The sequence below is a fragment of the Pleurodeles waltl genome, chromosome 4_1, assembly GCF_031143425.1.
Source record: "Pleurodeles waltl isolate 20211129_DDA chromosome 4_1, aPleWal1.hap1.20221129, whole genome shotgun sequence".
In the NCBI taxonomy this organism is placed as follows: Eukaryota; Metazoa; Chordata; class Amphibia; order Caudata; family Salamandridae; genus Pleurodeles; species Pleurodeles waltl.
Window position 1 is genome coordinate 207864167 of NC_090442.1, and position 26928 is coordinate 207891094.

General features: G+C 44.7%; 1 protein-coding gene and 1 long non-coding RNA gene across 2 annotated transcripts in view; one reads left to right on the plus strand and one right to left on the minus strand.

Annotated features, from left to right (window-relative positions):
• The window catches only part of LOC138287582 (uncharacterized), a 337458-nt gene that overhangs the window by 256212 nt on the left and 54318 nt on the right, over nucleotides 1–26928 (minus strand). The window lies entirely within an intron of this gene.
• Nucleotides 1–26928, plus strand: part of LOC138287581 (sodium- and chloride-dependent betaine transporter-like) — a 515340-nt gene that overhangs the window by 226543 nt on the left and 261869 nt on the right. The gene's annotated exons all lie outside the window — the stretch shown is intronic.

A 26928-nucleotide genomic window follows, 5' to 3' on the forward strand; every position in this document is an offset into this window, starting at 1 on the left:
GCCGTGGGAGGAATGTGCTCAGCAAAGTGACGATCTTTCAATCTAGCCACATCCTCCACCACTGCTTCTCTAGGAACTCTTGCCTGTTCCAGCACAACAAGGCTAGCTATGATAGACTCCTGAAATTTCACAAATGTCATCCTTGACTCTGGAGAACTATCCTTAAACACAACAAAAGCATTAAAAGTTGCCAAGTGGAACAAGTGAAGCGCTAATTTCTTATACCACACATAAGACTTACGAGCAGCAGTGTAAGGTTCTAACCTCTGATCTACTCTATCAACACCACCCATGTGCTTATTATAGTCTAAGATGCACACAGGTTTGCGCACTTCGGCAACCTGACCCCAAACAGCCACAGGTGAAGTACTCTCATCATGGATGGTGCTTAGCATGTATACATCCCTCTTGTCTACAAATTTCAGAGCTAGCAGCTCATCATTCCGCAAGGCACTGCACTGTCCCTTCTCAAGTTTTTTACAGACAAGCTCTTTTGGATAGCCTTTCCGATTAGAGCGGATTGTGCCACAAGCAACAGTGTCCACTCTGAACAACTCCTTGAACAACCGAACTCCAGTGTAGAAGTTATCTACATATAAATGGTGACCTTTGTTAAAATGTCGTCTACCAAGTTCCCACACAATTTTCTCACTAACTCCAAAAGTGGGAGGACAACCAGGGGGGTCAATATTGGAATCCCTACCAGTGTAGACCCGGAAATTATAAACATATCCTGTACTACTTTCTGACAGCATATACAATTTAATTCCATACCGTGCCCTCTTGCTAGGAATGTACTGCCTAAAAACCAAACGACCCTTGAACAGGACCAAAGACTCATCTACAGATATTTCTTTCCCTGGAACATAGATCTCTGAAAACCGATCTACCAAATGATCAAGGACAGGTCTAATCTTAAAAAGACGGTCAGAATCAGGATGATCTCGTGGCAAGGCTAAAGCATTATCTACAAAATGCAACATCCGAAGAAGAAGCTCATACCGGTTACGACTCATGATGGCAGGAAATATAGCAGTTGCCATCAAGGGACTAGTAGACCAATATGAAGACAGCGACGGCTTCCTTATCAGCCCCATCAAAAAAGTTAAACCCAAGAACTTTTTCAACTCTTCCAGATTTGTGGGAATCCACCGGCTAGCTCTAGAGTGTGGCCTAAGTCTGGCAGCGTTGTCCCTCAAAAACTGCTCTGCATACAAATTAGTCTGCTCAACAATCTCTTCCAAAAATATATCGTCCATAAACAACTCAAAAAAGTTGACGGGCAAAAAGTTTTCCGTATTAACTCGACACCCTGGAAAACCAGTAAACGCAGGCAACTGTGGCTGCTCCATGTTTGGTGCAACCCATGCGTCAGGTCTTCCAATGGGAAGCCTTTCAGCCGCTGGCTCCTGCACCATTGGCACATCACTGTCCTCCTCTAAAACAGGCCCTTCATCAGCACTGAGAGTGGCTTCATCATCAGATGATTCGTCTCTGACAGAAAATTCACTTCCAGAATCCTGCACTTCCTCCTCTGCCTCAGATGCAGAGTCAGTCTCATATTCATGGTCAGAAGATGACTCAAAAAGCACACTAACAACCTGCTGAGCGGTCATCCTACGGCTGGCCATGATCCTTCCTACTAAAATTAACTGGACAAATACACCACCAACAACCAGCACTGTGTAAGATAAGTAACAAAGTATAGGTTTATCACTAAGAATTATAAACTCAAAAACTATACTGCTCACTTGCCTGAAAAAGCTTGACTCACCAGCAACTACTCTGCACAGCCACAGCAATCACCAACGATATCCCACTAAAAAGAGAAAAAAAAAAGCAAATTAGACATAAGACAACACAATAATCATTGTGCATAACTCTAAGGACAATTTCACACACAATCCTGCATTCAGTACACCACCTACAAACATGTCATTCATGCATTGCAACAATACTCACTTGGAGTAAATTTATTTACTTACCTAAAACATGCAACTACGCAAACCGCAGGACAACTACTGCCAAAACTGCAACAAGCCACAGCAAAGTCAGCAAAAGCTTTGAACTAAAACAAAAAGGAGAAAAACTGTTATTATCATAAAAGTAAATACTTCGCCAGTTGACAAACACTCCGCCACTAACCATTTTTTCATTTTCCCGTGTCTAGTCTTCTCTGCTTGGGGGAAGATGGGCCTAAAAAAAAAATAGGCCAATCTACCCCCAAGGGGAGGGGGCAGAAATCACCCAGATTACATTGCACCCTTTGGGGGGGGGCGACCCTTGCCCAAGGTGCCACACCCCCACACAAAGCACACACACACATACATAGTATCCCTGGCGCTATGGGGATTCTGCCCCCCTTGGGGACAGAAAGGCCTAAAAAATAGGCATATCTGCCCCCTAGGGGGGCAGAACTGCCCAAAAATACATGTGGGCCCCTGGGGGCGACCCTTGCCCAAGGGGCCACCCCCCAACACAAAAAATAAAAATCAACAATAAAATCCCTGGTGTCGAAACGACAATAAATACATTGCGCCCCTGGGGGGAGTGACCCTTGCCCAAGGGGCCACCCCCCAACACAAAGCACACATACATACATACTATTTCTGGCGCTATTGGGATTCTGCCCCCCTTGGGGGCAGAAAGGCCTAAAAAAAATAGGCCTCTCTGCCCCCAAGGGGGGCAGAACTGCCCAAAAATACATGAGGGCCCCTGGGGGCGACCCTTGCCCAAGGGGCCGCCCCCCAACACAAAAAATACACATCAACAATAAAATCCCTGGTGTCTAGTGGCTTTCTGCCCCCCTTGGGGGCAGATCGGCCTAAAAATAGGGCCAATCTGCCCCCAAGGGGGGCAGAAACGACAATAAATACATTGCGCCCCTGGGGGGAGCGACCCTTGCCCAAGGGGCCATCCCCCAACACAAAGCACACATACATACATACTATTTCTGGCGCTATTGGGATTCTGCCCCCCTTGGGGGCAGAAAGGCCTAAAAAAAATAGGCCTCTCTGCCCCCAAGGGGGGCAGAACTGCCCAAAAATACATGAGGGCCCCTGGGGGCGACCCTTGCCCAAGGGGCCGCCCCCCAACACAAAAAATACACATCAACAATAAAATCCCTGGTGTCTAGTGGCTTTCTGCCCCCCTTGGGGGCAGATCGGCCTAAAAATAGGGCCAATCTGCCCCCAGGGGGGGCAGAAACGACGTAAAATACATTTGCCCCCAAAGGGGAGCGACTCTTGCCCAAGGGGCCGCCCCCCAACACAAAAAATACAAATCAACAATAAAATCCCTGGTGTCTAGTGGCTTTCTGCCCCCCTTGGGGGCAGATCGGCCTAAAAATAAGGCCAATCTGCCCCCAGGGGGGCAGAAACGACGTAAAATACATGTGCCCCCAAAGGGGAGCGACCCTTGCCCAAGGGGCCGCCCCCCAACACAAAAAATACACAGCAACAATAAAATCCCTGGTGTCTAGTGGCATTCTGCCCCCCTTGGGGGCAGATCGGCCTAAAAATAGGGCCAATCTGCCCCCAGGGGGGGCAGAAACGACGTAAAAAGCATGTGCCCCCAAAGGGGAGCGACCCTTGCCCAAGGGGTCGCTCCCCTACACTAATATTCACTCACACACACACACATACAGAAATCCCTGGTGTCTAGTGGGCATTCCTGCTGCCCGATCGCATCGCGATCGGGCAGCAGGAATGCTCAAAGAGACATCGAGGGAAAGGAAAACCCTTTCCTTTCCCTCGATGCCTCTCTGAGAGCACCCCCACCCCGCATGAAGGTGAAATACTCACCTTCTCCCTTGACGCGCTGGAAGCAAATGGCTTCCAGCGCGTCATTCCCCGTTTCCATGAAATCAGCGCGCGATCGCGCACTGACGTCATGGGGGGGGGTGGGGGGGGGGGGGTGGGCGTGAAAGGGGAAGGGATTCCCCTTTCAGCCCTGGCCTGGGGGTGTTGGGGGGCGGCCCTCGGGGGAAGCGCTAGCGCTTCCCCCGACTGCCAGTCCCTGGACGTAATGGTTACGTCCATGGCGCCACACGGGCGCTGCCATGGACGTAACCATTTCGTCCGTGGCGGGGAAGGGGTTAATAGCTGTCCATAACGTCGAAACAAGTGCAATCTATGTAGCATTTGAATCACAAGGCATTCGATAATGGCAATGCAAATCACTAATACGATAATCTGTAATGAACTAATTGCGTACATTTAGTCAGCATAACAAGATCTCAAATTGCATCGTGCGACATATGGAATCCTCGTCTAACCTCAAATTAGCATCGGCATGTGGGACTTCATGCAAAAACAATTTAGCAACATTAATTTAGAAAAAACTCTTAACTAGGGATCTTACCAAAAATCAGCAGTTGGTTACCTAAAAGAAACACAATGCAATTTTACAATTTCTTTTCATATTTACCAATTACGATCAGCATACAAGGAAGTCTTCGTCTCACAGGTACCGTTCTTCGGTCATCATAGGTACCGTTTCTCGATCAGCATAGGACGGGACAAAAGGGGCAAGGGTGGACGGGGCAATTGCCTCACGGCGGCAAGGTAAAACTACTACTTCATACAAAGGGATCAAAGTTAAAGTCTCTAGGGCAAGAATCATCAAAGTCTCCTTCTCAATGGCGTCGCAGCAAAGTGGGCCATAATAGCTACGAAGTCAAAATGGCGGGTATCGAGCTGATAATGGCTATTTTCTCCTCGTGCACCTGGGTTTTATAGACAACAGTTCGAATCCAGTAGGGTCTCCATTGGAGGGTTCATAGGTTAGCTTCAAATTGTCCAATCAAAAACGACAGTTCTCAGGCTTTTACTTAAGCATACATTATCCTTGGAGATGGGTACGCAAATCGCAACATTGTCTCCCAATTAGCTCACTTTCAGAGCCTCCATTGTCCGCACCTGCAAGTCGACCTTGAATTAAAGAGAAAATATGCCAGGCTGGCACTAACTTTAAGATAAGCATGTGAACAGTTTCTGTGGAAAAGTACAGCTTCAAGCAAAAATACACGTTTATTAGCACAGTGGAAAAATACGAGCATCTAAACCGTGAGACCAGGCGACTAGGCCAAAGCCTCCGCTAAAGTAATGCTAAGCTAAAACATTTCAAACAAGCAAATCATAGCACACGTTTATGATTATGTCGGATTAGTGCAATTCTAATACACCACGTTATATAAAGCACGCGTATAAATGATGGCAAACTACTCTGAGGGCACATTTTGTCCCCGTACAATCTTTATTAGTTCGGTTAATGTCACACATGATTATTTCAGCACTACGTTTAAGCGTTAATAAATCAAAACCTTCATTTTCTGCTTCATCACTAGTGGTCAATCTTTGCTATTTGTCCCTCCTATTTAATCCAGAGAGAAGTGCCCCAGTACTTGTACCCTTCCACTTGTCTCATTGTAGCATGTGTTTAAAGACTACTTTTCCCTTTCCCTGAGAGCATTTGATCAAAGCGCTTGATTTCTTCCCGGCTCCTGTTACTGTTTGCCTGTGCTCTGACTTCTGTTTAGGCAAACAGGGCTGTAATTTGTGTTATCTCCTCACATTTGCTGTGCCTTCAAAGACAGAGATCAAATGCCACAAACAAGGTAATTTTCTTTCTCTGAAGTGAGAGGATTTTCCCAGTCCCTCAAGCCCCTCCCGCTTTGCTGCTTGTCTTTGTTTCCTGCTTGTATTTGTCCAACTTCTCCAAATGGCCAATGCCTGCCCCTTTAACAATCCTCCTGCTCCACTTCGCTCTTAACTCAGCGGTCGTGCTCCAATTGGCAAATAAAGATAAGATGATACATTTTTGCTATGCATATGTCTCATGTTCCATAGCTGGATTATTAATATATTACCTGATAATCAATCTCTGAATTACTTGATTAGACTCCTCAATTAGAAATGTTGTATTTATAGCAATATTTTATCACTATTTCAATTTAGTCTTTGCACTAACAATACACCCTTTAAATGTATCCGTTCATTTTTCAATTTTATTTTACCTAAACATTTATTGTAGTGAAACATTTTTGCAGTTCTACTCTCCTAACCGTTCTTTCTGAGCCTTTTTTGTAAATCCTTTTCAATGGCATTTCACTCTGGTGTCCTGTTTGGTAAAGGCGCACTGTCAGTATGATCACAAATTGACCTTTCCTCTGCGTGTCGACTCGTCATTGGGCTCTACGAAGGTCCATAGGTCAGCAGCACAGGTTTAATGTTAGCAATCCTCATAGCTCCGACAGTTCGGTGTTACTCTTTTCACCCATTTGCTGTTCTCCAACCCACACCAGCCGTGCCCCCACCACCTTACACATGGCAGCAAATCATCTGACCGTCATAAAAAACCATCGAAAGGATGATAGCTCCAGCCGTCCTCTGCACATGGTATGGTGATGTTTTTGTGCTTTACTATGTATTTAGTGTGTCAGATATTGTTGGCTTTAGACTTTTTCTTCGTTTCCCGTTGTGTGTAGGTATTCATGGTGAACATAGCAACCATTTAGCATTTTCTAGGGATAGTGAACTAAGTAAAATAATGTATTATACACAACTTCAAAACATCAGTTGAAAAGCCATTGGGACACTTTTTCCATGGCATAAATTTGTTATAGAAGTGATTGTTTTAACGGCCTTATGTTGGATGTTTTCTTTCTTACTGTGGGAGCAGGGCGTGCTGTAATCAGCTAAGCGCACCATATGCCGAATTATTCATGTTCGTATGATTTAATGTATGCTAATAGCTGGACCTAAAATATTTTAAATTCAATTTTCAACTTTAAAATTCAAATACTGTTGTGATTTTTTAAAAACAAAATTATAACTGCCCTGGCAGTTCAAAAATTGAATATTTTGTCTTTTTTTTTTGTAAACATTTGTGAGAACACTGCAGTTAAAATTCAGTGTTTAAATGTTATTGTTAATGTTGCTTCGAAAAAAAGCTTTTGTAGAATATTATCTGAAAATGTGTTCCTTGCCATGTTTTTCTTCTGTAACATAAAGTGTGTGCCCTGTGAATTTGGGGGGACTGAATTTGAAATGGCTCCTGCCAACTGTTCGTAGCTTGGTGCGTTATCTGAATGCCCGAATATCTCCCTGCTGAATGATTCAGCTACGTGTTCTGGCCTGAATTCACACTGGTATGTTTGTACGTGATACCATTTTGCTGCAGTCTTTAATTCTGCCTATTAGTGGTTTCCTTGCCAGTCTTCGCAGGAACGATCCTTTCTATGGCAGCCTTCTTGCAATACCTTCTCTCCTCTGGTAGGTGGGACCATCTGCCTCTTTATTTCTGTGGTAACTCTTCCTTTAGTCTCTGCTGCCACTCCATCCTGCCCATACACATAATGACAAGGAGCACCATAAAGGCTCCACTTACGTGTCCAGACGTCAGTTTTTTTAAAATTTTTAAATCCAAAGACTCTGATCTAAAGCAAAGCTCCTGCCTTTATTTGCTTTTTTTATACCAAAAATACAAAGTTATCCACTCAGTTCCATTCCACACAATTTAGCTTCTCACATTTCCAATCCACACCACATAATGCAACACCAAACCACATACACTCAACAAACCGATTAAACTACACACCACATACGTCCAATCCACAGCACAAAATTCCACACCATGCCACAAAATTCAACAGCACATCAAGTAATTAACCTCCACTATATACCACTCCTCAACACAAAATACCATTCCACATAATTACACTCCATAACACACATTACCTCCCGTCCCTCCCTCGCCTTCCTTTTAAACCAATGAGGCCTCCTGCCTCCCCCTAGACCCTCCCTTCCCCTTTTAAACCCCCCCCCCACCCTTATCTCCTCCTGTTTCTTTTGTCTAGCCCACGCTAGACGTTTTCTTTTTCCCTTACCTGCACGGCGGGGCCTGGAGGTCTACGATGGAGGCACTCCTCGGGACGCGGAGCTCCGCGAGGAGTGCTGCAGCTGGTCGCGTCCTGTGACGAGCAGCCGGGCTGCTCGGGAAAACGCGGACTGAGGGCCGGCTGACGGGGTCAGCTGGCCCTCTGTGGCTGGGGCGTCGATTTCCCGGTTTCCGTGCTGCAGAGCGGCGGGGAGCTGCGGAACAGCGATTTTTAGAAGGTTCAGGTAGGACGGGCGTTCTGCCCGCTGTTTTATGATGGGGGCAGTTATGTTTGACCTTTTAAAGGATTGGTGGATTCCTAGGGGTGGCCAGGACTGGGCAGTCTAAAAATTCTCATACGTCGGCTGCTGCACGGACGTCCTCACGGCATCTGGGGGTAAATATGTATCCAGAGAAGAAATGTGGGAGGTGATGGCACATGTTCGGGACAATTTGGGTTTCCCAGTGTTTCAACCTTCAAACTCAGATTCTCACTTATTTCCACAATATCAGACGCCTGCCAAGTTTGCCATGCCTTTTTAGGGACCTGTGAAGGATATGGTATTTCGAGAATGGAAGGATGTGGATAAAGCTCAGGTTCCACGCTTCCTGCAGAAACTATATTTGCTTGAGGGGGAGGAGGTGTTACCTCCTTCGGTTCACCTGGATTCAATTCGGGCTACCCTGATTGGCAAAACGGCAGTGAATCCGGAGGATTGTGTGCCGACGGATTCCGCGGACCGTAAAGTGGATTCAGGTCTTAAAAGGGCGTTTGCCACTGAGAATCTGGCACTAAGGGCTGGTATATATTCGGCTTATGCGGCCCAGTCGTTGGTGCAAGACTTTGATAAGCTGGCGGTGGCTGTTCAGGAAGGGGCAGAATGTTCAGAGCTCCTGGCTGGTATGGAACAGCAGGCCAGATTGTTGGCGGATGTGTCATCGGATGTGGTCCGTACTTCGGCTCTGGCCTCGGGTGCTTTGATTGGGGCTCGTATGTCCCTCTGGTTGCGTTCATGGAAAGCTGACCCAGGGGAAAAGGCGGCCTTGCTGAGACTGCCGTTTGAAGGTCGTAGCCTGTTTGGGGAGCAGTTGCCATCCATGCTTTCCAAGGCATTTAAAGAATGGAAGCATGCCTTGCCTTATAAAGGGGTTTCTACTTCCAGTAAGGGGTGGAAGAAGCATTCCCGATCTTCTCCGAATAGGGATTCCAAATCCTTTTCATTTAGAAAACTGCGTTTTCAACCACGTTTTTCTCCTAAGAAGTCAGCTCCTACGAACCGGGATGGGTTCAAGAAGGGGTCCTGACAATCACTGTGGGCCTGGCATAGGGCCGGTTGGGGGAAGGCTGAGTCACTTTCTTTTAGCTTGGGAGGAGAGTGTCAACGATCGTTGGGTACTAGACATTGTGGCCAATGGTTATGTCATCGATTTTGGGGTAGTACCTCCAGATTCAGGGGTACGTCCCTCCCCTCTGCCTTCAGGGGGGTCACGGAGAAGAGCGTTATTGGACGGAGTTCGGGACTTGCTAGTCAAAGGGGCCATTTCCGCGTTCCGCTGGAGGAACGAGGTCAGGGCACTTATTCGGTCTTGTTTCTTGTGCAGAAAGTTTCAGGGGGGTTTCGCCCAGTGCTCAATCTGAAGGATATGAATGCTTGGATCAGGACAGTGCATTTCCGCATGCTGTCTATTCAGGCTATATTTCCATTGGTCAGGCAAGGGGACTTTCTAGTGTCGCTGGATCTGCAGGATGCTTACCTGCACGTGCCTGTGGCGAGGTCTTCTCAGAGGTTCCTGAGGTTTGCTGTGGATCAGGAACACTACCAGTTTTGCGTTCTTCCTTTCGGTCTAAAATCTTCTCCTCGAATTTTTACGAAGGTGCTGGCCCCCCTGGTGGCTTTGCTACATTCAGAGGGGGTGTTTATTCATCCATATCTGGACGACATCTTGATTCATGCTCAGTCACGGGTCCTGTTGCAGAAACAGGTGGCCCGAGTTCTGGGGGTCCTGCAAAACCAGGGGTTTTTAATCAACTAGGAGAAATCAGATTTAGTTCCGTCCCAGGATCTGGTTTTTCTGGGGGCTCGATTTCAGACTCTTCTAGGCTTAGTGACGGTGTCAGAGAAGAGGTTGGGTGTACTCCAGTCCTTGGTAAAGAAGGTGGTATTAATGACCGCACCACAAGCTCTTCTATGGTTACGTCTGCAGGGTCATTTGGCGTCGGTGATATTTCTGGTTCCTTGGGCGCGTTTCCATCTCCTGTGCTTGATGACGTGGTTCTTGAGAAGGTGGGCGCCGGGGTCCGGTTCTCTGAAGGACAGGGTTCAGGGGTCCTTGGTGATTCACAGGGAATTGCAATGGTGGTTGGATGCGGATCATCTTCGGGTAGGGGTTTCTTTGTCACCTCTGAGACCCGTGGTGGTGACTACAGATGCCAGCCTCTCCGGTTGGGGGGCGTGGATGGGATCGGCTCAGGTTCAGGGGTTTTGGTCACCTCTGGAGGCGAGTCGGTCGTCGAATTGGTGCGAATTGAGTGCAGTCTTTCTGGCTCTGGTCCATTTCCAGGGGTCCCTGAGGGGGGAGGCGGTTCTTATTCGGACGGACAACTTGGTGGCCAAAGCTTATGTCAACCGTCAAGGAGGGTGATTCCTTCCTCTCAACTTTTCTCCCTCCGGAAGTCTCTGTTTCTGCATCTGGTTCGGCTTTGGGGGCTTCCAGTGCTGGATGTGTTTGCGTCCGCAGAGAATGCGAACTTGGATCGCTTCTGCTCCCGGTTTCGGTGTCCCCAGGCCTGGGAGGTGGACGGGATGTCATGTCCTTGGCCGAGGGGTCTTTTGTATGCATTCCCTCCGTTTCAACTTCTCAGGGCATTTCTGTTGAGGGTGAGGGATCTGAGATCCAGGGTTATCCTGATTGCGCCACTTTGGCCGCGGGCGAATTGGTTCCCGTTGTTAAGGCTGATGGCAGACGGGAGGATGTGGCCTCTTCCTCTTTGTCCGTCTCCCCTGGAGTTTCCCTGCCTCCCAGTGGTGTCGTTGAGGAGGTTGCACTTGACGGCCTGGAAGTTGAACGACGAGGCTTGACGGGTCTGGGGGTACCGGTTGCTTTGAGTTCTACATTACTGGCTTCCAGGCGACGTTCCACTTTACTTTCCTATGGTAGACAGTGGCGGTTTTTTTCTTCTTGGTGTTTGTGTCATGAGTTGGATCCTACCTGCGCGTCTATCTTTGAAGTGATGCAGTTCCTGCAGGACGGTGCGCAATTGGGTTTGTCAGTAGCATCTCTGAGGGTACAGTGGGCGGTGATTCAGGCATTCAGAGGTCCATGGCGTAATCTTACGGATGAAGGGCACCTGATGCCTAGATTTTTTCAAGGTCTGGTTACTTTATTTCCTCGCCCGGTTCGTTCTTTTCCTTCATGGGATCTTTCTTTGGTTTTGGATGTTTTGACGGAGGCCCCATTTGAACCATTGGGGGACTGTGATTTGCGCCATCTGTCCTTGAAGACGTTCTTTTTGGTAGCCATTACTTCGGCTCGTCGGTTGGGGGAATTGGGGGCCTTGGCCTGTTCATTTCCTTTTTGTGAGGTTTTTCCCGATAGGGTAGTTCTGGTACCAGTGCCTTCCTTTATTCCAACGATCAATTCTTCGTTTCATTCCCGTCAGGAGGTTATTCTTCCTTCGTTTTGTCCGGAGCCCTCCTCTAGGGAGGAGGTCCGTTTGCGTTCGTTGGATGTACGCAGGACTTTATTGGAGTACCTGCGGGTGGTGGCTCCTTTTCGTAGGGGGGATTCACTTTTTGTTAATTTCGGTCCGGCACGTAAAGGTGAGAAACCTTCCACGGCTTCCTTGAGTCGATGGGTGCGATCTTTGATTTTGTTGGCCTATTCCTTGAAAGGGGTGGTTCCTCCTCAAGGGATTCAGGGTCGGTCTACCAGAGGTATGGCGGCTACGGTGGCCGAACTTCAGGGGACTTCCGTGGTGGAAATTTGCAGGGCCGCCACTTGGGCTTCACCTTTGACGTTTGTGCGTCATTATAGGCTTTCGGACTTGGGTAATTTGGAGTCGGTTTTAGGGCACCGAGTCTTATCCTCTATGAGATAATAGGGGTAGGGTGTTTTGGTGTCCTTGGTGCAGGATATGAATAAATGTTCTTGCAACTCCGTGTCCGTCTCCTGTGTTTTTCTTGCTATGTCTCATTGGTTTAAAAGGAAGGCGAGGGAGGGACGGGAGGTAATGCTTCCATTTTCTCACGATAATGGCATTACTCCTAGTCCTACTCCCTCACCTTCCTTTTCCGTTCCCTCCCGCCCTCCCGGTACGGACTGTCCGAGTTGCTGCTTGGGCTTGGTTTTTGTACAGGAGGAGATAAGGGTGGGGGGGGTTTTAAAAGGGGAAGGGAGGGTCTAGGGGGAGGCAGGAGGCCTCATTGGTTTAAAAGGAAGGCGAGGGAGTAGGACTAGGAGTAATGCCATTATCGTGAGAAAATGGAAGCAATGCCAATGCACATAATTCCAGTACACTCAATACCAGAGAATTACTATCCACATAATTCCACAGTGCACCACCACATAATTACACTTCACAAATCCACTCCACACCACACAATTCCACAACTAACTAATCCAATCCAATTGACATAATTCCACTACACACCATAAACATTCACTCCATAACACATAGGTAAAAGACATTGCCGTTTACAATGCCAATAGCTCTAACTCAAATAAATGCGAGGCCTATTGCATTTTCAATGCTTGTTTATTTTGCTGTTAAATTTCTGTTTTGTATCATTCCATGTTTTAGGTACAGTTGCTTCTTTATTTAGCAATTATTTACACCGACGTTATTTAGTATTGTAGCTCCTGCTGTAACTTTTACAACCAGCTGGTACCGGTGCTTGCTCAATAGAAATGGTATATCCCTTATATAATACCACTTCCACCTTCAGTTTATACCTTAATATAAATTTGTTTTTAATCCGTACTATATCATTTTATTTTCTATATTTGAAAAATTCAATTATGTTAAACTCCTCTTTTGTTGTAACGCTCATGCCCTAGGGCTTTGGTACTACTATAAAACTGCATAAATATACAAGAAATAATTAATAAATAAAATGATATATACAAATAAATGAATAAATGAAATAGCTATGGTTTTTTGCTATGCTGATCCGTTTCCACTCATCTAGGTGTTAGAATTACTATAGGCACACACTCTTGACTTACGTTTTGCCTTTTTCAGTTGTATCACTAATGTAGTGCACTGGCCCGAGTAATAATTATCAACTATTTTTTTTAAATGAACTAGGTAGTAAAACAAAAATAAGAAAAGTAAAACACTTAAAATACGCATTAGGAAACGGCTTAAAATAGCTGAGTAGAAAGAATGTCATTTTAGAATAGCATTAGCTTAAAAGTAAAAAAAAAAAAAAAAAAATATATATATATATATATATATATATATATATATATATATATATATATAGTTGAAGACAAATTAAACAAAATGTGCAGGTTTTCCTCTTTTATATACGGAGTTAACAGTAAACATTCAAAAGTCGGCATTCTTCTAATTATTACTTTACTTTGAGTAACTGCATCGCTAAAAATGTTATACTTTGGGTATCGTAGAATCAACAGATTAAGTAAAATGAGAATTTTATTATGGAACCCTATAGTGCATCGCTCCGTGGCACTGACTCGCCTACTCAACGCTCAATGAAATTAATAAAGATATATATATATATATATATATATATATATATATATAAATATATATATATATATATATATATATATTCATTCTTTTGGGGCCTGCTTTTGATTATAAAAAACTTGAAGAGGAAATAAGACTTAGAAACTTTTGTTAAAACTGTTTTGCTCCTTCCTTTGAAAGCGGCCAGCATCCAGAGAGCGGTATACACTGTAAGATTTTTGTGCCAGATAAACGTGAGGGCGGGGTGCATGGTGATGTAATGTGCTTTGCCGAGTACCTCGAATGCCCCTCCCGCTCAGGGTCAGCTCTATGAATATATTTGCTTTTTTATAAGTTACAAACTCGCACAACCATTCTACGCAGCCGCTTCGGTGGCGTTCTTGGCAGTGAAAAAGGCATCTTTGTTGGGACAGGTCCGCTCCTGTGTCCTTCACCCCAAGGACCCCGCCCGCGTCGGTGAAGGCCGCTGTTTCTGAATTGGACCCCCAGGATCTAGGGCCGTCAATCCTGGGAGAACGCGGGCCAACCCTCTCAATTCTTCAACATTATTGGCATGAGGGGGGCAGCAAGAAGGGCTGTCTTTGGCTCTGCCTATGAAAGCAGAGAGGTCTGTCTAGTTTGTCGCGTTGTCGGGGTCGTCTATGGCAGCACGACGAACCCGGGTGTACTTGTTAGGTCTTGTTTGGAAGTAGGACTGACCGCAGCATAGAAACTCTCTGGACGCTCAGTGACTGGATCTGACCTCGAGCCTCGCGCTCTCGGGTCTCCTTTATTAACTTATTCACCTTTGACCTGGGCTGTATCACCTCACGCTGAACAAACAGGGAAATCTACAAACACCTCTCTTCTTAACTGAACCATTTGAGTCTACCACTCCCAACATTATATTCATCCTAGCCCTTTAAAAAACAAAGATCAAAACAACAACTAGACAAGCACGGAATAATAATGAAAATAAACAAAAGAAAATCAAAAAAACAACATACAAACAAAGCAAACACAAAACATACTCTCAGAAAAAAAGACCTCAACAAAGAATTCACCATCACCATGGATGTTCTTTCTGCCTCATGCTGTCTCTGAACGGGGGAACGTCGGAGACAGGGTTGCTTTTCTGGCAGTCTAGGTAAGTTCTTGGCGTTTAATGTGCAGGATTGAAACACTAGGGTCCTTGATCAATCATATACACATTCCTTAAACCACTGCATGGAACAGGGCTGGGTCCCAGTTGATACCTTCTCATTCCTTGTCTGGGTGCTACTGGGTTAGCTCTGCTCAGGCTGACGCAGAAGATTGACACACTTCAGAACTGTTTCCTCGATGATTTATCTGATTGTGTGTGATTCTCGGCCATCGCTGCCAGAGGGAGTGGGAGCATCTTTTTGCAACAATTCACTCACATTGCCATGGTCCTCTTTGATGCCCTCTGCCCTGGGGACAGGTGGATCATAGAACTCTTCTCCTGACCCGGGGGCAGATGGGGGCAGGAACTGCTCGAAAAATGACACAGTTCTGGTGCTCTCTGAGCCTTTCCTTACAATCACCATTGTGTCACTTATGCAAATGATTGGTCTGGTCTTCTCAGTGCTTGACGATTTTTCCCAAAAGTATGGCCTGATCCAACAGGATGAGCAATGGTATCCACAATTCTGCAGTTGAAACAGACTTGGCTGTAGCTTACGCCCGTGTTGACATGAGGTGTCAGTCGATACTGTCTTAAGAGTGCATACACTGCACCTTCGACATTTTGATTCTCCGCCTGAACGATCCAGATTAACTTATTAAGTGTACGCATGAAATGTTCCACTATCCATTAACCTGGGGTCACCAAGGAGTGATGCACTTGTGAAAGACACCCCTCGACTTCAGTTATTCCATTACCTCTTGACTCGAGAAAGGCGGACCGTTGTTGGTGCAGAGTTCTTCAGTAACCCATGGATTGACATGTTTTTCTCTAGACTCCCTATGGTGGTAGCTATTGAGTTGACCTTTTCAACTTTTAGATATTTCGAGAAATCATCAGTCACCACCAACACGTGACAGTTCTCAGGGGAACTCCCAAAACTGGCACTAGCATGATACCAAGGCATCACTAGACTGTCTTCTGTGATGATCTGTGCCGGTGGCTCAGGGCGGTACCTTGGCAGAGAGTGCAGCTCCTCATAGTCTGTTCCACCCTTTCGTCAAGTCCTGGGAGCTTTATTTCTCATTTCTTAGCCAGGCTTTTGTTTTGATGATGCCCTGGTGAGCTGCATGGCCCAGATCCATGAATCTCTGCACCAGTCACCTCGGGATGACCAAATAGGAATCTCGTGGAAGACACCCTTCTTGCATCACTACCAGTCCGTAGGACTTGCTTCTACAGACAGTTCAGATTTTTTCCATGGATCAAAATAGGCCAATGTTCAGACAAATCACTCTTCGTGGCTTGGAATACTTCTTCTTGAGAGGCACCCAGACCCATGGAGTATGTGCCTTTGTCAGTTCTTGGAGCAGGCCAGTGAAGTCCGTTAATTGGGAGCAAACCTTCTGCAATATGTGACCGTTCCAATAAAAAAACGTCACATTGACTAGGGCAGGAGCTGCCTGTTTGTCCTAAACTTTGGCTGGGTCTGGCATTACCCCATGTTCAAAAAAAGGGTAACCAAAGAAACTGATTTCAGTCTGCAGGAACTCACATTTCTTGCAGTGTACACTGAGTTCATTTTCCTGTAGGCAGCAAAACATTGCTTGCAGACAGGTTAGATGTTCCCTATTAGAGGGCATGTGGACCAATATGTCCTCACTGACATTGAGTACGCCTGGAAGTCCTCCTAGTACACCCCTAATGACATTATGAAATACCTCTGCTGCACTTAATATGTCAATACTTAAGCACTTGTATCACCTGAGGCCCACAGGGATGGAAAACGTAGTGATCTGCCTGGACCCCTTGATTGCTTTAGCTCCTGGAGCTCTACCTCCAATTTAGGCCTCATATGGAAGGCCACTCGCCAGTGGTGGGAAGCAACTGGTTGTATAGATTTGTCTATGTGCAATCGGACAATCCTTCTTTTCAAACACTATTCCATCAAAAAGGGGCTCAAACTCTTCCAGTAGTGAGGCAACACCAGTTGCACAGATGCTGAATGCAAATGATAGCAACTGAAGATGTTCAGTCACCTGCCAGCTAAGAAGCATAGCAGTGCCTCCTTCTGTGGCAAGCGGTTTCACATTTGTCCACACTGCCCCATGGACAATGTCAGTGGTGAACACACTAGTGAGTAAGAGCGGCATGGCAGTGGCAAAAACATACACCTCAGTTCTTTTATCACAGAGCTTATGTTGGTGTGGTAGAGCTTTGAACACATTGTAGGCCAGGATGATGAGAGAGGCTCCCGTGTTTATGAGCGCTGACATTTGGTGACCTGCTACAGTGACTGCACCACTGGGTGCCTCTGTTCATCAGCTACCCCTTCTACATGGACATCATCATTGTCCATATTGCTCTCGTCTTCAGCTGGAGGAGCGGATTCAACCACTTTGACTGCTTTAAATTTTCCATGGGGATCCATAGAACATTTGGTAGAGGTTGAAATGCCAAACAACAAGCACATCTTCCCTCTCATCGGGCACTCACCCTGATGGGGTACAGCCCTCCACACCAGTGACACGTTTTGGATGTGGAGGATGCTTTCTGGTGACCTGTCTTGGGATCAGGGTGGTGGCTCTCTGGCTTGATAGCTGAGTGAAAGGCTTGGTTTTCACTGATCACTGGAGAGCTAGGTCCATATGAGCGACTCACATTTTCAACAGTTATTTGGAGTGCCCAAGAGTTAGAATGTTAGCCATGGTGATACCTGGAGTTTGCAATATCTGTTCCCTCAACTTAGTTGATGAACAGTCTTGAATAAACTGCACACATATTTCATCATCCTCCTCAGGCAGGGTACTTGTGCTGGCAAGATCCTTCAGATGTGCCTAGAATACGTCGACAGACTCCACTGAGCACTGTTGAGCCTGATGCAGTAGGAACTGTTCGTAATCCGTGTTTGCCAAAGGCTTGAAGTACCCTGTCAGGGTGGTCTTCAATATGTTGTAAGTGAAAGGGGGGGTTGGCTTCAGCAACAGTCTAAGATAAATTATAGATGGTGGCGACCATCAAGTGGAGAAGCATGGGGCATATCCTGTCATTCTTCATCCCCACTACTGCAAAATAGTTCTCCAGACACTCCACCCATGCTTTCCATTTCTCCGCCTGAGACAAGGGTCGGACCATCAACCATGAACAGCTCCAAGGCAGCGCCTGTTGCCATTGTTTAAAACTCACCTGGAGGCGATATGCCAAGCAACACCCTGGAGTGGCAGAGATGAACCATACACAGAGTGTAGCAGCTTTTCCAGCACTGCTGCCGATGGCAACTTTGACCCAGTTCTCCCAATCAACTTTGATGCCCCCTTTATTTGAGGCAGACCCAGTAATGTTTAAATGGCATGTCTGTAGGCACCTACAAGTGTGGCAGCAGTGATGATAAGGGGGAAATTGCAGCTCAGCAGGTCCAGACATTTTCACTGGAGTGCATGCAGAGAGGAGAGCTGGAGCAGACCCTCTCCGCATCAGAAAACTGGAGACACAGCTTGCAAGCAGGGGCAGGGCTGTCACAGCGCAGACATGCCCAATCCATGTGGCTTGGCACAGGTCAGCCGAAGGCAGAAGAACACTACTACTGGAACAGCAACGACTCCTGCAGGTGGTGTGGTGGACAGCAGTCCTCATTGCCTATTGTTGTGTTATTGGGGTAATTATTGCAGCACAACATACCCTGGTGCATGTGTAGGTCCTGCTTGGGAGGTATGACGGACCAGAGCATAAAAGTTACGGAGATTCAGTGACTGCATCAGACCTTGAGCCTTACTCTTGCGTTCTTTTTATTAACTTCTACACCTTTGACCAGGGCTTTATCACTTCAGAATGAACAAACAGGAGAAAACAACAAACACCCCTCTTCCTAACTGAATCAGTGGAGTCTATCCCTCCCAACATTGCATAGTTCACACGACTCAATATTTGGCACCCTCTGAAAGCTCTGACGGCAGGAGAACCTTTATACAGTAATACCACACAGGAGTACCCACAAGGCCTTCGCTAAATACTCCTCACCAAGGCACACTGTGTATACCTGGTGCACTGGCAGGGCTTAGAGGTGGGCAGGCCAGATAAAGTATAGTAAGAGTTGAGCAAGAATTGAACCCAGGGCCGGCTTTAAGGGTCTGTTTACTAGCCAAATCAACAAGGTAAGCAAATAGTTTCCAGAATGTTGGAAATGCACATACTTTGCTCCTCATCTGCCTTTTACTCAATCACACCCTTGCAGATTTACTTATATACAAACTCAAGCAAACTCTCTCTCGCTCTTACTTTATTCCCAAATCTTTCTGTTCCCTGTTGCCATTTACTCACTCTCTGACTTGGCTTCTCCTTCTCTTTTCTGCTCTTGCCCATTCTTCCCCTGTACTCTTGTCTCCCATTCTCTCCTTCATTCTCTTTCTTCCCTCTCTCTGCTGGTCCTTCTTTTCCCATCACTTTTTATTTCTCTTCCCTATGAGATCACTTGCATGCAAAGTAAAAAAAAAAAAACTCCCCGCCTATCTTCTCTGAACGGTCCTTGCAGACTGAGAATTTCCTCTATTCACAGAGGCCTTTTACCTAGCCAACCTCAGAAATGTTCCCCCAACATGGCTGCTGCTAATTAGCAGTACCTAAAAGAGAGCAACTGATTGTTAGACCTGACAGCTTTATGGTGGCCATCCCCCAACTTTTTTCCTGCTTCCCTCCAATTCTCTTATACTGTTTTTGCTGGTTTTATGACTGCACATTTTACCACTGCTGATCAGTGCTAAAGTGCATGTGCTCTCTTCCCTAAACATGGTAATATTCGTTACTAAAAGAATGAATGCACAGTTCCACAATGTAGATAATGGATCTCCCCCCAATCTGGTAGAGATCAAGCGGTCCCTGTGAGTACCCAAAATTAGGAACAAGGGCCCTCACTTACCATTTGGTGACATGCTTCATCATCGGGCTTTGCTCCTCTTCAGACCAGCACTGCAATGCTCTTTGCCAGAGATCTTTTTAGAAATATTTGCCAGTGGTGAACGCAGTAATGTGGGATTGGTGAAATTAATTGTTAAAATTGAGTAGAGGGACCATGTAATAGAATATTTATTGGACATGCGCGCCTCTGTCAAGATTAAAAACAAAGTAGATTTTATACTTGAGCAGTAGCTTTCTAACCATGATCCACTGCGGCCTCCTGTGACCACCCACATTACAGAAATCTTACAGGGTTCCCTCCTAGCAACTGATATTCACACTAGGGGACACCAGATCTCACTGGTGCTCGCCAACTTACCATTATGAGACGTTTGTGAGAAAAAACTCCACCATGCGGTGGTTGGCAAGAATTGGACGGAACTCTGCTCGAAAATTTTGCCAACTCCACTGAGGATTTAAATATATTGCCCAAACCTACTTGATACCAGCTTTTAGCCACCCTAGATCTCTTGGAGCCTCAGCAGGGGAAGAAAGGAGAAAGAAAATACTTTTTCAGAATCAGATTTTGAAGTGGACTAGAAGTTTTCCCCACTTCAAAGGGTGTAACCAGCTACACATAATGAAACTGATGAGCCACTCTTCAGTACACTCCTGGACATCTGGACATTATGGCAGACAGACTGCCTTGTTTCCCAGAGGACTGCTCTGCTGCTTGAGGCTGGTATTGTTGCCCAGAGGACTGCCCTGCTGCTTGAGGCCTGTCTTGTTCTTCAGATGACTGTCCTGCATCTTAAGGATTGCCTTGTTCCTCAGAGGACTGTCCTGCTGCTTGAGGCTTCCCTGCTTTCTTGAAAGGATAACTAGACCTGTTCCCTTCATCCCAGGATATTCTGAGTGACTCCAAGGGTCAGTTGGCTGGCCTTCTGTTCTGAGCTACAGGGACACATCAAGCTCCGGAGGCTTCCCTGAAACTACCCAGTTGACTTGCTGTAACTGGCCCGGTAGGGACCTACAACTTAACCTGCCCGGGCTTTCAAATGGAATTGCCTGAGGCCTGCTCGTCTCTGTTGGAGTGAGTTCCTGATTCCCAGGAGGTGCATCCAAGGTCCTAGGACCTTGGCTTGCATCATTTGATCTCCTTTTGGAAAATCCTGAAGGTTTGAAATCAACCCCAATTGATTACAGGCACCATATCAATGTCCACAGTATGGATTATACTAAAAGTATTTTCAGAGCCACATAGGGACAAATGCCGAAGTGTGAGTTATTTATACCACAGGATGGAGCTAACAGGGCAGAGATCTTAAAGGCCATAGACGAATACTGGGAAATAAATGATTTGGGTAAGGTTTCACCTGCCTCGATTGGGACACTTTTAAAGCAGTCATTAGTGGGAAGTCAATGGCAGCCATGAAGAGAGAAGGACCTAATAATGACCTGCATTGAAGCAGATTTTGAGTGAGCAGAAGAGAGGCACAGACAAACAAGAACAAAGACTAATTTTAAAACGTTTACCAGTCTCATGGGTCAACTTAGTACCCGGCAAATTAACAAGGCAGAAAAAGCTCTCTTACTGTTGAAGAGAAAAAGCCTATGAGACAGGGGCTAAAGCTCACTGACTTCTGCTTTATCCTCGTAAAGATAAAGTGAACAAAGTGAGTGCTTTGTGCCTGAAAACTAGTAGTGGTAGCATAAACCATGAAAATAAAATGAAAGCAAACATATTTAAAGCCTTTTATAGAAAATGACACTTGACGGAAGGGGGCAATGGTGAGGCATGAACTTTTTTAGAAGATCTTAAATTCTTCTAACTTTCAGGTGAACAAGCCAGAGTGGTAGGAGCTCTGAAGAAGAAGAAATTAGAACCATGATTAGCACCATAAATGTGAATAAAGCACCAGGACCAGGTGGCTTCAGCAGTGAATTATATAAATTATATCAGAACTGTCACCCCACATTAAAAGGCTGTTCCTCTCTTTCAGAGTCAATGGCAATGTTACACCAACTATGGAAGCGGCCACTATTGTGGTGATCCCACGCATTGCAGAGCAAGCAGATTGATCACACTGCTTAAACTTGACGTTGACATATATATGAATGCTCTAGCTTTGAGGTTGGCACATTGGTTTGACACCATAGGAAAGCAAACCTTCAACATTATCTGAATGTTCGCCCCTTGTAGAGAAGGTGCAAAAGAATAAAGCCATGATTGCGGCATTTGATGTCGAAAAGGCCTTTAACAGGGTGGGCTGGGAATTTATGAAGGCAGTGATGACAAAACATTAACTTAGAAAGCAATTCATTAAACTGGTGTTGGCTAGCTATCAAACCCCTAGAGAGAGAGTAGCAATAGATGGTGCTGGATTGGCACTTTAGACCTTTCACGAGACACAAGAAAGGGCTACCCTTTGTCACCCCTGCTGTAATAGTTATAGAACATCTAATGATGAAAATACACCAGGCAGAGAATAGGAAAGGTATACAATTTAGAATTGTGGAATATAAACTATCCTTTTTGCCGATGCTGTTCTACTGTAATACCTCTCTCCAGGAGTTCATTGAAATCATAGCCAAGTGTGGCCATGCCTCTGGTTAAAAGATAAATGAACCAAAAACAGAGGTACTGCCCTTAGGATTGGAAGAGGGAAAAGTGAGGACGGTGTCCCAAAACGTGCCTTTCATGAGTGTGTCAAGCAAAGTTAGGTGTCAATGGGTGGACAGGACGCCATCTCTCACTGGTGGTATGCATTTAAGCATAGGAAGAACCAGGAACAAGATTAAAAGTGAGATAGGGTAATGTCAGTATCTATCTGTTTCTTGGCTGGGGTGCATAGCGGAGTGTGGGTAATATGTATACAGGATTGAGGTGATACCAAGATTGGTGTACAGTACACCTTTCAGGCATTTCCTATACCGATAGGAAGACAAATGCTAAAAAAACGAAAAATGCTCTGTTGAAAATTGTGTAGCATGGGACACACCCTCGAGTTTCACCCAACATTGTGAAAGAAATGTGTGGGTGTGGCTTTTTTCTTATTCTCAATTGCTACAAAGTGGCTCAGTTACGTACACTAAGAGAATGGTCACAGATGGAAACAGATAAACATTTGGTCCTTACAGACAGAGCATGGTGGGTAGGTCACTCTGGGACATCATCTGGCTGCTGCTAAAATCTCACAGGCAAGACGTGTATTGCAGCCCCATAACATATACAATGCTGAATAGCTGGAACACAATCACCACTCCTCATGATGTTACATCCTTCCCTTCCCCAAAAATACCCAACTTTTCCAACTCCGATTTCACACCAGAAAAATGGCATTAAAGCTTCACCAGGAGGAGAGCAGGTGAATGACAAATAACAGCAGATGTATGTAATATAGGATAAATTAGGTCTTTTGAAGTCTGCAAAAAACAGTATGCCCTCCCAGAAACAGAAGGACTCTGGTATTAACAGATTTTAGTGCTTCAGCCAGGTTCTAGGAAAGTGCAACAAGAATGGTGACAACAGGAGAGAAGCTTCTCACACTGTACCAAAGAAACATTAGCGGATATCTACCCTCTATAAATTTGTCAACTTCCCTACTTGGAAATATATGATGAATTTGGAAACATATCTCCACCGTGAGCTATCAGTAGGTAGGTGGAAAATCATATGGAGGGATATATAAAAATTAATTTAGCCATCAACATATGGATTTTATCATTGAAAATTATAACCAGGTGGTACCTGGACCAAACAAAATTAATGTATCCAGGGACAACTAACAAATGCTGGGGGAATGCAACAAAGTGGGCATGCATGTCCATGAGTGGTGGGTCTGCCTGAAAATAGCGACATATAGGAAGCAAGTGCTGGTCTCCATTAGAGAAATGTTGGGATTCTCCTTGCCAGTAGACCCTGCAGTCACAAATATAAATTGGGATGAAATGGGAAGGGGATACTGGAACTTTATTTTTCAAGTCCTTCAATGACTGGTAAAAGACTGTTTTTGACTTGCTGGATGTTTTTTGAGCCATGCTTACAGTACAGCGGACATCATGTGAATATCAAAAGTAAATATAATCTTATATGTTCCAGTCCCTTGGGTAGTCACTGTGGTCAGATGATGATTAGCACATTGTGCCATCTTCTGTGTTACAGGGATTGATTGAGTCATAAGTCTTAAGCACCTCCTGGAAATTTCATGAAATTACCACAATGAACAATTAGTTACCTAAATTCACTAACAGTATTTTTTCATTTCACATTTCGTTAAAGCACAACTCAACCGGTTTACATCAGAAGAAAATGCAGATGCACACCAATGTGTTATGGAGAACAACAATCCCTGGACCAGATTCACTAACTACATTTTTTAGTGCATAAAGTAGTACTCCAGTAGTAGTACTCACGTTTTACAAGTGCAATTCACAAACCTGCGTCCTAAGACCTCCACCTCCTATGTTTTCTGTGTGGAATTATCAGCCACATATGAGGCAATCTCCACAAATGTAGGCATACATGTATGTAGTAAATGTGGAAAGGACAGGGGGAAGTGACTGGAAAATGAAAAATACTTACTACTAAATGGGATGGCTTTAGGGAAATTTAAGAAAGGCTTTGGGAGGACATGCCAATACAAAACACAACCATGAAGAGAAATACAATTGAAGTTCACAAGATGCACTTCTAAAGTTACTACAGCCCTAAATGTGTCAAATCAAGTGTAAGTGCCTTGAAATAAGTCAAGTACCACACATGGCCAGCCACTGGAACTGCAACACACTCCCATAAAAATCAGTGGAGGCAGGGTATTAAAATAACTCCCCATGGGAACTAATGTTACTTTAATTACATTATTTCAATATTTAAAATTATTTATGATTAGAAATATTTTTTATATTTAATGTTAAATATAATTAAAATACATTATACTTTTAAACTTATGTAAAAAATAAAACATTTAAGTTAAATATATAACTTATGAACATTTACTAAACATTAGTTAAAATACATATTTTACTGAAGGTGAGCATTTTTTATAATTATTTAAAGTTCATATTTGTAACTGATATTTTAAAATTATGTTAATATTTAACACATTTATTTTGAGAACTTAATGTGCTGTAAAACTTTATTTAATTACTTCCAGGTTAGTAACAGATTTTTAAACTAATGTATATCTATTTTACACATATTTGTATTTACTAAAAAAGGAAACTTAACTAAATTTCTGTATCCTTTTCCATAGGGAGTTCTCTATCTCCATGGTGGAGGTGTCTGACAGCTAGGAGAAATGTAAAATACAGTTGTTAAGTTACTGGTAGTAACCTTTACAGTCATGAACATAATTGTAGGAGGCTCCAACACCTCATTTGGGAGGATGGAAACATAAAAGTCTTCACCTGTTTGTTACCATCCGCTTTGAAATGGTAAATAGCAAAGAAAATAGGGAGGGTACACCTAGGTGCCGTAGTAAATATACGTGAGTATATTTACATGCGCATATTTACCGTTGTGAATTGGTCCCCCTATCTTTATGATTATGCATAAATTGTGGTTGCATTATATAAAAGTGGCACATATGTTTAAAGCCGCTTTTTTAACGAATCTGTTTTTGTGAATCACATATTTTATGCACGTGTAAGTCCTTTATTTTTCAAGGTTTATTTCTATGTCTATTCAGCCAAAATGTGTGGATGCAGACTTAAGCGTGCATCCGGATGCGTGGGAAAGAAGGGTGGCTTTTCCTAAAAATGTAAAACATCTTAATAGTTTGCAGTGTTTCTACGTTTTCAACATCACACGCTTCATTGCAGATCCCCAAACCAACGCTGCTTTCATTAAACACGGATTTTCCTAAGAGTTGCCAGATGACACATACAAACAGGAACATTGTGCTCTTCCTATCCAGCAACACTTCCAAACATTAAAACAGACAAGCAAGAGCCTATTTACATTGTGTTTGCTGCTTCACTCTTGCAACTTCAAAGTACAGAGAAAATGGGCGCCTGCAATTCACTGGGGCTTGTTATGTCGACCCTGGAATGATGACAGGCCGATCGAGCAGTTGTATTGAGGTTTGTCTCCAGAACTTAAACTGTGTGCTTGTTCCGGTTCATGCAAGGCAAGCATTAACGGTTGAGCTGTGTGATCACTTGAAGAAGGAACAGCTAAAACACTAAGCGGCAAAATGTGAGCACTATTCAGAGTAAAGATAACCATCAAAACTCTTATGAGATGCAGCTACATCCCACAGCATGGGACTGCTCTGCTTAATTACTGTGTTACCTACAAGCATTGCCAAAGTCAACAGGCCTGGACATTTTATATAGGTGTTTGCTTTTTTTATTGTGTGTGTGTCGCGCCAGTGACTGTTGATGGATTAGTGAGTGTAGGTGTTATTGCACAGATGTGTAGATGAGCACGTAGCTGGTTGATAATTGTACCTGCATGACTGTGGCTGGATGGATGAGTGATAAGGTAAGTGGATGAATCTGTGAATAGACAAATGAGTGAGTGACCAGATGAAATAATGGCTAGATAAGTGTAGGGACAGACCAGTGTTTTGCCATTGGAAGCATTTTTATTAGAAATATGCAGCTGAAAAGGGGAGCAAGGCATAATGCGACGCTTGGCCTGCCACAGGGAGGACAGAGACCGGACAGCCACTACCCCTGCGGTTTAGCCACTTGTGTGGCCAGAAATAAAGGACCTTCGTGCTGTGGCAAAGCAAGGATACCAGGTGATCTGATGCAAGTAAGCAAAATGGTCCACCAATACCCGGGCAGAGTACTGAAGCATAGCCCCTGGACCTATTGGGGTGAAGAGGGGCCCCTCAGACCCTCGGTGGCACTGCAGCCGCTCTATTATTAATAGCTATGCCCTTGAACTTTCAGTTATATAAATAGTTCATTCTTTGAAAATAGAGCCATTTTCCTCATTTTCTCACTATTTCTCACATTTTATCATCATTTGGTTCTCCTTTACCTTCTCTCTCCATCTTCCTCATCCATTGTGTTTCTCCCTCGCTCCATCTTCCATTCTTTATCTCTTTCTATTACACATAGGGGTTGATTTAAGAGCCCCTAGCACCTCCTTGTGCCACATTAGCGTCACTGTTTTGACGCTAATGTGGCCCAACGAGGCCAAAAATCGTAGCGACAAATTTACAAAGTGGCGCAATGCATGCATTGCGCCACTTTGTGACCCTTTGCGCTAAATAATGCCTTCGCCAGGCATAATGTATGAAAAGGGGTTGTTTCCCCAATTGGGGGTGGAACACATGGCGCATAAAAGATTTCTTTGTGTCATTTT